Genomic DNA, 12,943 nt, shown 5'->3' on the forward strand with positions numbered 1-12,943 from the left:
AATAACACAGCAATGAAATTCACGGGCCCTTTATAAAAAAATAATATACTTGTCCTTAGGTTTCTCGGTGCAAAGAGAAACCTAACACTCTCATCTCACCCCTCTTTTCCTGGTGTGCCGACATGAGTTTTTGTGTTTAATGCTTATTTTCTAAGCTGTAGTTTTTTGGATGTTAACATGGAAAGTTAAAAAAAAAAAAAAAAACTGTTAAACTTTATTTTTCCTAGTATTCCATTACACATTGGGACAAACATAAGTTAAGATTTAGGATGATTCATTAATTAAAGTTCTAGATATTCTTCCATGTTAAACAGAAGGAACACAAAGCTCAATTTAAGTTCTAATGTTATAGCATATCTGAAACCCACATTTATAAAAGGAATATGAAGGACTGATAGAATTTTAAAATGCATTTTTTTCGTGTTCAACTTTGTGCTTCAGATGAAGCCTCTGCACACTTACTGTTGGAGGGAAGGATACCGCAGTACAATTTCACAGAACATGGAAATGAGAGGCAGAAAAGAACCATTAAATCATCGCGTCCGCTCCCTGCCGGCACAGCACTGCTCCCTGCAGTACATTTTCCGTTGCTTTGTCGATTTTGAAATGACTCAAGCAAGGAGGTTTCCATCACTTCCCTCGGGAGACTTTTCAATGGTTTAATAGCCCTCACTGTTAAGATTGCTTTAATTTCCCTTTGCTCAATTTTCTTTTGCTTAATTTCATTCTGTCTTTCCCAGTTACACTCCCTTGGATGTGCTCTCCCACACCCCAATACTTAGAGGGAGTTTTCATCTGTTAGTCATCTAAGGCATGAATTTAGGTCTTTTTTTTTTTTAATCTCCGCTCTGAAATCCAATACTGAGCATCTCCCTTAATTGTTCTCATTGACTTCCTTTGGAGACAATTCGATTTGTAGTCAGTTAACACCAGTTCACAATTTAAGCAAAATATAACAAAATTATTAGCACTCTGTTTATCCCAGAACTTTATACCATGTGTTTAATATATTCTTGGATCAAAAGCAACTTCTTCTGTAATCATTTTTAACACTTACTTAGTTCCAGAAATGTGCTAAACATTGTGCAAAGGAGAATTGCACACTGCTTTTCCATCAGTTTAAACCTGAAACCCAGTACGTCCCACTATGGCAGAAGAGAGATAGACCACTTCCAGACAACTAACTGGCCTGATTAGAGGGGGACCAACTTGTTAACTATGCATATGACTCCATGTTTTTCTAAGAGATTTGTAAAATGATAATAAAATAGGTTATGATTTTTTTGAGACAGGGTCTTGCTCTGTCACCCAGCCTGGAGTGCAGTGGCATCACTGTAGCTCATTGCAGCCTAAACTCTGGGTCTCAAGAGGGCTTCCTGCCTCAGCCTCCTGAGTAGCTGGGACTACAGGTGTGCACCACAATGCCTGGAAAATTTTTCTATTTTTTGTAGAGACAGGGTCTCACTGTGTTGACCTGGCTGGTTATGATTATTTTGAAATGATGTACATATTGGCAACTGTTATAAATTATAAAAGTTTACCTTGTCATATTAGAAACTGAACAGTGATGCTTATATTTGTAACACGGGAATTAGGGGCCTGAGTCCCCTAAGAAGGAGAGTGAGACCAGAGGCCTCCACCGGGGAGTGTTTAGCCTGAAGCAATTGGAATTTGAGGGTCCCTCCGTCTCTCAGCACCCTCCTTCCCATTAGTGTCCAGAGTTGCTGGCAATATTCTCAGCTGTGTGCGTGTGTGTGTGAGGGGTGGCATTTGCAATGAGGGGGTGTGTCTATGTAAGCATTTCTGTCAATTGCCTAAAAACATCTCAGAAAAAGATTAGGACCTAAATCTCTAATGTTCTAGAAATTTGTTATTATTTATATTTTCTTTCTAAATAAACGTTCCATTTCTTACATAATCTCTTACTTATGACTCTATGAATTTTATTTCCAAGAAAGATCACTCAGATTGCCTCAGCCTCAGGTCACTTCATCGTAAACCTGCCTTTGTTGAGCTGATCAGGATGAGGGACTCCCCAAACCGCAGCATCCGCCAAGGTGAGGTGTCCAGCCGTGGACCAGAGAGGAAGGGAAGTGGGTGGTGTGTTCCATCCCTCCCTCCCTCAAGTCATCAAACACGGAAGCCCAAAAATGTACTATGGAATTCTCTTGGCCAAACCAATGCATCCAGGATCGAAGAGTCAGTCATTTTATTTCACTAAATTTTTGCAACTTCTGATAAGTTCTGCAATTTTAACTCAAAAAAAAAAAAAAAATCAAAATACAAGTGACCTTCTTTAGCCAATACATCCTGAGCTACAAACCCAACTTTTTCTTTTTCTTAAGACATTACCCACCATTCACTGATAAAACTAGTTTTCTGTGGAACAAATTCTGGGAAATATTCCACCATTGCATCCCCTACAAATCTAACACATTGCTCTTTACACAGTAGAATTTAAAGCATGTATTTAATTTATTTGCTTATTATATCATAAAGAGGCTGAAAAATTGCATAGAAATCTGCAAGAAACTTAATGAAGAAGAGCCTCTATTCCTTAGTTACTAAACATGCTGTCAGGGAGAAGAGGAGTTGGGGCTGCAGGCTGTTGTGCTCCGGAGTGATTCATGGGGTTTACAGGCTCTACCTGGCCTCACCTCTCCATCCTTGAATGTACTTTTCCACCTGAGGTGCACGTGGCCAATCATCCCATACCTCTGCCAGGGTGATAAATCATGCAGAATTACTGTCTGCCCCAAGCCTTACCAGAGGTTTCTTGAAATGCCATCTGGGCTAATGTTACTTAACCAGCTGTATTTCTTAAATTTTTAATTAGCAACAGGTTTTTTTGTACGCGGACAGAATGCAACCCCTGGGCTACTTCATGTGCCAGTGAACCTCACAGGCTTCTGGGAAGGTTGGATCCAAATATGTTCTCTTCACATTCTCCCTCCGTAATGCTCTCGGTTGGAGTCAAGAAAGAAACAAATTATTCTGAAGCACAATGAAGCTTCCACAGTGAAAGATAAGACTAGTTACAAAATCCTAATATCCACATGATTTCCTCCACAAAATCAAATATTCAGGAAGATGAATATAGTCTTGCTGAGTTTATATCTATTTTTTTCAATTTTTAGAGGAGGGGGGATTGAAATTTACAACTGTAATTGTTAATTATCCTCTTCTGAAAATTCCTTTCATTTTTCTACACATTTTTTAAAGCTTTGTTATTAGGTAAATTAACCCTAATGACTACTCTGTCCTCTGATGAATTCATGCCCTTATTGTTATGAAAAGATCCTTTATATCCCTGGTAATATTTATTTCCTCTGGAACATAATTTGAATAATAACATAGTCACTCCAGTTTTCTTTTATGACTATTTCCAAATTTGTTGTTTTAATCTATTTGCACTTTCATATTTCAAGTGCATTGAAGTACTGAAAGCACTATAGTACATACTTGTATCTTGTTTGTTAATTAAATCTGACAATCTCCTGTTTTTTAATTGGGCTGTTTAGACCATTTACACTTAATGGGATTTTTGCTATCATTTGGTTTAAGTCTATCATTTCGCTATTTGTTTCCTATTTGTTTCATCTGTTCTTTGTTTCCTTCTTCTGTATTCTTTTGGATTGTTTTTAATCAATTCCTTGAATCTACTTTATGTACTATAATTTTTAGTTTAGTCATTTATTGGTTGCTTTGAGGTTTATAATATACATCTTTTATAAATCCCAGTCTATCTTTAAGTAATTTATGCCACTTCAAGTACAGTGTACAAACCATACAATAGTACACATCTGTTTCCCCTTCCAACCTCTGTTTTTCTTGATGTATGTTTCATTCATATATGACACATTACTTTTTTATTTAAACATTCAGGAATATTTAAATATATCTAAATAATAAAGAAACTTACATTTTTACTTATGCAGTTACCACTCACAGTGCTCCTCACTTCTTTGGGTAGATTCATATTTCATCCAGTGTCCTTTCCCTTCTGCCTGATGAAGAAAGCAATGCAGGTCTTCTGGTGACAGATTCTGTCAAATTTTTTACGTCTAAAAAATTGCTTCACCTTCACTTTTGAAAGATATTTTTATTGGATATACAATTCTACATTGGCAGATTCTTTTCTTCAATACTTAAACGATGCTTGGCACTCTCTCTGATGAAGTCTGTTGGCATCCTTATCTTGATTTTATCTGTATATCACATGCTGTTCATTCTTCTGGCTTCCTTTTAACATTTTTCTCCTTCCATTAGTTTTGTAAAATTTCATTACAATGTACCTTCCTGTATCTCGTACCTGTGCTCCATCAAGCTGCTGATATATGGTGATTTATAGTTTACATTAAAAAAAATCATTACAAATAAAATTTCTTTTAATGATTCAAATACACTCCCATTTCTCTTCTCCTTTGGAGAATTCAGTCACATGTATATTCGCCCACTTGAAGTTGTCCCTCGGCTCACTGATGCTCTTTTCAGTTTTAAATATTTTTCTCCGCATTTCATTTTTATCTGTCTCTGTTCTTACGTCATCAAGCTCACTAATCTTTTCCTTCTACAATGTCTAATCTGCCATTAATCTCATCCATTGTATTTTTCATCTCTGACATTGTAGCTTTCATCTGAAGTACTTTAATTTCTGTCTTTTTCATATATTTTATGCCACTATGAATGAGCATTATGAACAATAGTTATAGTTACTATTTTATGACTTTTTTTTTAATGCTAACATCTGAGTCAGTTCTGGAACTATTTTGATTTGTTGATTTCTCTTCTTATTATAAATTCTGTTTTCCTGCTTTTTTGCATGCTTGGTAATTTTTATTGGATGCCAGTCATTGTGATTTTACCTTGCCTCATCAATTGCTGGATGTATTTTCATCACTATAAATATTATTGAGGATTTTGTTGTTGTTGTTAAATTACTTAAAGCAGTTTGATATTCTAAACACTTGGTTTAAGATTTGTTAGAGTGCACCAGAGCAGTGTTTAATCTTGAGCTAATTACTCCCCACTACTGAGACACAGCCATTCTGAGTATTATACCCAGTACCCGTGAGTTATAGGAATTTCCAGTCTGACAGATGGGAACAGCCACTTTTTCCAGCACTCTGTTAGCACAGGACATTATTTTCTCTCTGATACTCTCAGGTGATTCTTTTCTTAGCCTCAGGTGCTTTCTTCACATGAACCGAATCCTCTACTTAATATTCAAGGGGGACCCTCTGCAGATTTCTGGAGTTTTCTCTGTATGCACTACTTTCCTCTTTGGCGCTATGTCCTCCAAGTTCTTGCTGCCTCACTCTCCCTGCCCGTGGGCTTTCAGATGCATCTACTTATATCAGGGATCTGGCAGACTCTGCACTGCGCTAGAAACCCCCTCCAGGCATTAAGCTAGGGGAGTCGCAGGGCTTGCCTAACTTGCTTCCCATCTCTCAGGGTTTGCCGCACTGACTGCCTAACATTTAGTGTCTTGGAAATAGTTGCTTTGTGTATGATTCCTGGTTTTATAGTTGTTTTAGGTGGCAAGGTAAATCTGGTTTCTGTTACTCCATTTTAGCCAGACCTGGAAGTCTCTCTTTTAGCAAAATTTTAACAGAGTCTTAAAAATAGTGGAGTACAACATAATAATTTCCAACTACTATCAAATAAGACTTAGGCAATCACATCAAACCTTTGTCAGGCTGGAGACCTACCCAGTTCACCACCTACTTCCATTTATGCAGTACCAGGTCACCGGCGACCTCTAGGGTCTCAGCATCCAAGTGAGCCCACAATGCAGGGAAAGAAATCTGTCTTTCCTTTCCTTCCCATGTCTTTATTTTTAGCTTTTACCTTCCAGTGTTTTGGAATGATTCATAATGGAAATATCAATTTCTTTTAAATTCCTGCCTTCAAGCACTGGGATGCTGTTCTGGACATAGATCTTATTTTCTTGTTACATATTGAGTCTCATTTAGTGTTGAGCACTAATACTTTGGTCTGTTACTGATGCACTACTGGGCTCATCTCACACTTGTTCTAAACCATTCTTCAACATTAGAACAAAATACCCACACACCCCTCCAGCAGGTATAGCTGACATCACTCCACATCTAATTCACTACTGTCAAAAAAATGATGTGTTATTAATGGTTTGCTAGGGTTGCCATATCAAATTACCCCAAACTTGGTGGCCTAAAACAACAGAAATATATTCACTCTCATTTCTGGAAACCAGAAGCCTGAAATCAAGGTGCCAGCAATGCTTCAGTCCCTCTGAAGGCTCTGGAGGAGAATCTTTGCTTGGTTCTTCTGGCTTCTGCCGGCTGCCAATGTCCCTTGACTTGTGGCAACATTACTTGTCAGTCTGTGCTCTTCAGGTTCCCCAAATGACTGTGTGGGGCTCCCCTGCATTACCAAGGCAATCTCCTTTCCCTACAGTCAGCTGAGTGTAGATGTTAGCCATATCTACAAAGCACCTGCGCAGCAACACCCAGGTTAGTGTATGATGAAGCAACTGGCCTAGCCAAGTGGACACATAAAGACACCCGTCACAAAACCTCTTCACTAAACTTTTGCACCTCAATAGGCTTCTGTGAAATTCCGGGATCTGCAAAAAATACTCTCAGTATTTCACAATTTCTAAATAACTAAAAATGTGCTTTTATAAATAAAAAATCCTTTCTGAAAATTATTGTACTAGTTACAAAAATGAAAGTTCTCTTTCATAGCATAATTAGATGTTGAAACACATTTTCAAAGATTATGATTTTATTTGAATATAAAATTACGCTTTTATATTCCTGTTTCTCCCCCTTAACTCTAGCCCCAAGGCTGGTCTTGTCCACTCCAGATTCTTTAAACTGCAAATAATAGAAATCCATGTAAACAAAGTTAACTAAATTGAGAGAGCATTATTTCAATAGCTTAAAAATGTTACCAAATTCCAGAAGAGAGACAAAATTAAATCTACAGCTTGCCTTTATGAGATGGGAATAAACAATTGACCAGTGGAAAGTCTAGCATACTTTGTTTCTGCTTTGTCTCCAAGGTGTTACCTACTTGTGCTCTATCTGAAATCCTGGCCCACTTTTTGCTACTTACTTATCTCGAACTTAGTCACCAACTCCGGTTCTAAATTATGACATTTCAACCCCAGTCTGTTTGTCTCAAGCTCTCAATGCCCCATCTTGTAAACAATATTGTTTTACAAACACAAAACAATACTATCTTTTTCTCATTTACCCAAATATAAGACTGGATGGGTGCACAACAGTTGCAAAAAAAGTTGCCTAATAGAGAACCCGGCAGACAGTCATAACCACTGTTTAAAAATGGTAACGGTTCCTCTGAACATGCAAGGGAGAAGCACACAGGTGGCACCCAGCGCTTCACCAAATCTCTGTGTGTACAGGGGGCTGGACGGTGAGGATTTGGTACTAACTCAATCGTAATCCAGCATTTGTTCTTACTCAGACAAAGATGGAAAAATGATGCTTCCATCGAGCTCAGAGACAAGGCAAACTGACATCAACCTTCTGAGAAACACCTTCCCTTGCAGTCTACATGGTATAACCTCCCCATGGGTCAGCCCCTCAAGTGTGCTTGCAAAGAGATCAGGAAATCACCCTGTAAGCTTGCTCTCCAGATGTTTTTCAACTGCAGACTTTGTAAACTAGCTAGAAAATTGTAAAACCAAATCCAAGGATTGAGGCCAAACTTGTCTGGCATCAATAGATGTGTGGAAAAAAAAATCCCTGCCACAAGCAGAATGGGTGTGAAATCCCTGTTTAATAAAAATAGCCAGGATGGATTGCCAGTTTTCCTCTTCATTGTAATAAAACTGAAATGTTGATGGATAAAGGGAAGGAATCAACTTTCTGATTTTGTGTATGTTTTTAACACCTGTGACACGTTTGGACCTACAGACATAGGCCTCTAGTTTTATTACAAGACTTACCAAAAAATGGAAAGCGAACTACAGTACAAGGTATATAGGATTTGTGCCTATGTATGGTGGCCCACACAGTACCAGAAATACTGTCTCCTCACTGCCGTCACCTTATTGGTGGACGGCGCCGCTCTGCACCAATATCCAGCTTCCATTCTTACTGGAGAATTGTATTTCCCTGCCATGCAGAGCGCAGACGTGGCCACGTGGCTTTTTTCAGCCAACGAAGTGTGAGAAATGAGCAAATCACCAGCAGAAGTTTGAGAGCCACTGTGCACTTTTGCATGTTTTCTCCTACTGCGACTGCCAACAGTATGACAGACGGAGGCTGACCAGGCAGCTTGACAATACAGCCGAGTCCTCGGCTGACCTGAGAGGAACATCAGCATGAGGAAGAAATAAGCCTTTGGTGTGTTACACCCTGGGATTCACACTTCTCTTGCTACCCCAGTATTCCCTCGCCTGTCCTGACTGCTGTCCTTCGCTGCCGACCTTCGTGCCTGCGAGCCTGGAAGACAGCAACAGCTGTCTAGCTATTTGGTCCACCTCTCCCCTTGCTTTGTCCAAGCCACTGTCCACACTGCTGCTGGAGTAAACCTCATGGAATACAAGCTGCGTGTGTCTTATCAGAATCCCCCTGTGCAATGCTGTGCAAAGCCAAACGCACAGCATAGGAAAAGCCCACCCTGGTCTGCTGCCTGACCGACAGATCACCTTCCTCTCATCTCCCCACACCAGGGACTCTCACTTGAGCTTCTGGCAAGACTTGGATCACCGCCCTTTAATGGTCTCTCAATTTGCTTGTGAATCTCCTCTGCCTGGAGAACAGATCTCTCCCATCCTGTAAGCCTCACCCATTCTTCAAATTCAGCTCTAATATCTTCAATTCTGTGAAGCCCTGCCTTGTATCAACCCTGTGACCACCACTGGCACTATCGCTCTACCCTACATGTAAGTCTAGTGTTGAATTCGGTGTTGGGTTTTGTAGCTGTCTGTGTACTTGTCAATCTCTTTATGGAGAATGGGAGTTCTTTCAAGGCATTTTTTCCACTTAGGACAATGTAACCCAAAGGTTGAGTACCTTGCTTCAGATTAAGCAGTTAACAAATTCTAGCACTACAATGTGAACCTGAGTCGATAGTGTATGTGCTTCCTCATACATGACGCCTCTTTCCATCCAAAGTCAGAAGACCAGTGTCCTAGTCCTTGCTGTGCAAGCTGTGCCACAGCAGAGACTCACAGTCATGTCGGACATAGTCCAGGCACACAGGGCTGAGCATTCCGCCTCTTTCTCAATGGCTCTTCACCTACTACCGGATGCATCTATAGCTATAATCCTGGTCATCTACAGCATCAGGAGGAAATCGGACAGAGGTTTGGGGTATTCAGCCTATCTCTTTAGTTGCAAATCAGTAAGGTTTTTTTAAATTTATGGTCTAATTTTTTTATGAATTAAAGATTGATTGGGGGTGTCATCAGGGTATGCAAACCCTTATTGATAGAGTGAACATTGGCCGTTTTTCTGAAGATCTCTGAAGAATGTTCTAGTTCCCTACTAGGTCACTAACCAGTTTGGGCCCAAGGTCAGACGTATGTCCCTGGATGAAAAACAGCCTTCACCTAAATGATCCATCTAGTTTCTTGTGGCAGTGACGTTGCATACGCCTAAGGATGTGGCTCATCCAATGAGCAGCAGTAAACGTTTCTTGAGGACCTCAGGATCAGATACAGGGAGCTCGCCATGAAGATTTTAACTAGAGTTCATGTACAAAGGCTTCAAGGTATTGTTGACGAAATGCGCTTTTTTTCTCCTGCAACTTCCCCCTCTGCATTTCAGGTTGGTGATTCCAAAGCTTTGCAGCCAGCGTCTTCTTGTTTACTGCCGACGGCCCCCTTCGTGGGTCCCTGTGGAGTGGCTGTGGGGAATTAAATGTCGCCACGCTGGGCACAATCCTTCCAAGGAAGTTCTTGCCTGAGACGAATTTTCTCCAAAGGTTGTAGTTAGTAATTCGCTTCCTGTTAATAATTCCGCACACATTGATCTCACAGCAGCTGGTGATTATTTGGCACGGAACCCTCTGGGTTTACTTTAAATTTAGAAAAAATTTTGCTCCAGTACCTGCTTCCTGCTTGGGCATTTCCTTGGGAGACCAGAATATTCTGAATAACTTGATGAAAATGGCCAGTGTTCTTCACAGCAACAAAGCCTCAAACTTTTCATCCAGCTGCCATCCAAGGACAAGAAATATCTTTTTCTATTCAATTGAGTTCCTTGAGACGATTTCAAGAATAAAGCCATTTATAAGCTTCGTCCCAGTGCACTGAGGCATAAACTGCTAAAACAAGGCTTTTGCTTCTTTTTTGTCCTTAACACCATCTCTTCCCAAAAAGAATGGGTTTTTGACCCCAAGTGCCTACCGTCTGTGTTGGGAGCACACTGAGTGCTAGAATAGCAGCTCCATTCAGGCAGCTCGGATTGTTCACTGTGGCATCAGCGGCACCTGGAACAACCCTGAGTATACAGTCGGTGCTCAAACATTATTTGTTGTGATTTATCAAGCAGGCCAAACCACATTTTCTACTGAATCAATATTACGATTGCTTGTCAAATATCAAAGGTAGATTAAGATTTCTCTGGATATAAAATAATGGCTGGCTGTCTACATAAAACTATCACCACATACTCTATGGGGGACATTTGGGGTTTGTCAGAAATAATCTCACATCTGAAAGTCCGCAGGTTTCCTATCTGGTTATCTTGCCTTCAGGAAATTTCTACAGATCATCCCATCACAGTTCGTCTGTTCTGGCCTCAGAATTCATAGATCGAAGTGATGGTGGCATGTTTCAGCTTTTTATGGTTTCCCTCAACTGATGTCAAAATATCACTAACCAGGTAATTTTAGACAATTCGAGCCTATTCAATTTGATCTTTATAGGAAAGTGCAGTGTACCATAGGGGTAACACTTCAACAGGCTGAGCTGCTAGTCATTTGTGCTGCCTCCCAACAAAAACTGGGGTTGCTCCATGAGACTCAGTGGTGCCAGGTGGGAAAGTACAAGTCTGGGGCCAAGACTGCAAGTAAAACTCTGGAATCACAAACACAAACTGCTGTACGCCGGGGGACCTTCAGTGCCCTGGATTTCTTGGGAATCTTTAGAACAGAAAAATGAGATCAGATTATCAATGGATTCTATTCTAGAACTTGTCTAGACAGACTTTAGTCACCAGCAACTGTCAAGCCGCAAGTGCTCACTGATTAATCTGTTCATTCACGTGCTTTTTCCCATGGACTCCTCTGGTTCACGTGAACGTGGAACAAGGAAAACGACAGTAAGTGGAATGAGAGACACACCCACTCCCACCCCCGATCTCAGTCCCTTTTCCTGCTGTATTCTAGATACTCACATGAAATAAATGTAAAACTTCTTTCATAATAGACACACCATGAGGTGATGCCTAAGCAGCCATGCCCTTGTAGAATACCCTTCCCTTGAGTGTGGACAGGACCCAGGACTTGCGTCCCACCAGTGGAATATGGCAAAGGGGATGGGACATCTCGCTGAGGATTAGGTCATGGTACATGACAGAGGTGGAGGATACCACCCCATGACTCCATTGCATTGTATGAGACTATGTCTCCGCAGACTGGAGGGAGACTGTCCCGCAGCCTGGAGGAAGCAAACAGCCGTGATGTGAGGGGCCCATGGAGAGGGCTCAGTGGCAGGGAACTGCAGTGGCCTCTAAGACCAGAGGGCGGCCAGTGAGAAGCTGAGGGCCTCCGTCATACAGCCATGAGGAAACAAATTCTGCCAACAACCTGAAGGAGCGTGGAAATGGATTCTCCCTTAACGAGCCTCCAGATGAGAACACAGCCCAGCTGATTCTTGATCACAGCCTGTGAGACCCTGAGCAGAAACCCAAGCCATGCCTGACCCGCTGGCCCACCGGAACTGAGACAGCGCGTGTGTTATTCTGAGACTCTGTGCTGGCAACAATGTGTTATATAGCAACAGGAAAATAATACATCTGAATCCTAAGAGTCCACCTTATAAGATGCAAAATCAACGTAATAACCTCAATGAAAAATGAGGAATACTGCCTTGAAAGTACACTGAAAAAGAGGATTTAACAATTGACAAAGCTACATGTTTATGTACCAGATGCTTTGCTAATCACGCAGGATGGACTGACAAGGGAAAAATGCAAGCTTTCTGACCTCAGTGAACCTACAGTGTAGAGGGGAGGGACATTAACACCAGCAAGACAATTCACAGACTTCCGTTGCCAGCCAAGACAGAGTGAGCTCGCCACGGTCTCTCTCTCCTACAGATTCCAACTGAAAACTCTGGACAGAGTAAGAAATAAGACAACTTCTTGAGGACTCTGAAAACTGAGCAACATCAGGTGAATTAGGAATTAAAGTCGAAAGTTGAATAACAACGTATAGCCAGAATGAGTTTCATAGATTTTTTTTATTCCTTTCTCTTCCCAAGGGTGAAAAAAAATTGCAGAACTGTGCGGCAGTCACTGACTGGATAAACAAAGAAAAAAGTCAATAAAATCAAAAGCTCATTCTTTAAAAAGTTCAATAAAATTTATAAAGCACTATGCAGACTGTTCATGAAAAACAAGCGAAGACTCAAGCTGCCAGATTTAAGAATGAAAGGGGGAATGTGGCTGGAGACTTCAAAGGATAGTGAGGGAATTCTATGAGCAACTCTACACTCATGAACTCAACAATTTAGACAAAATGGAACAATTCCTTGAAAGTCACAAATTAACAAACCTCACTGAAGAAATAAGTAATATGATTTTTCCTTTATAAGATAAATAAATTTAATCTGTATTTTATAAAACCTTCCGGCAAAGAAAACTCCAGGCCCAGATGATTTCACTAGAAAATTCTAACAATTATGTAAGCCCTATGTCATTGCATGTTTACTTCCATTATCCTGATTACTAAAAATATTGAGCATTTTAAAGTATGTTTA

Source organism: Eulemur rufifrons, chromosome 19, assembly GCF_041146395.1.
Source record: "Eulemur rufifrons isolate Redbay chromosome 19, OSU_ERuf_1, whole genome shotgun sequence".
In the NCBI taxonomy this organism is placed as follows: Eukaryota; Metazoa; Chordata; class Mammalia; order Primates; family Lemuridae; genus Eulemur; species Eulemur rufifrons.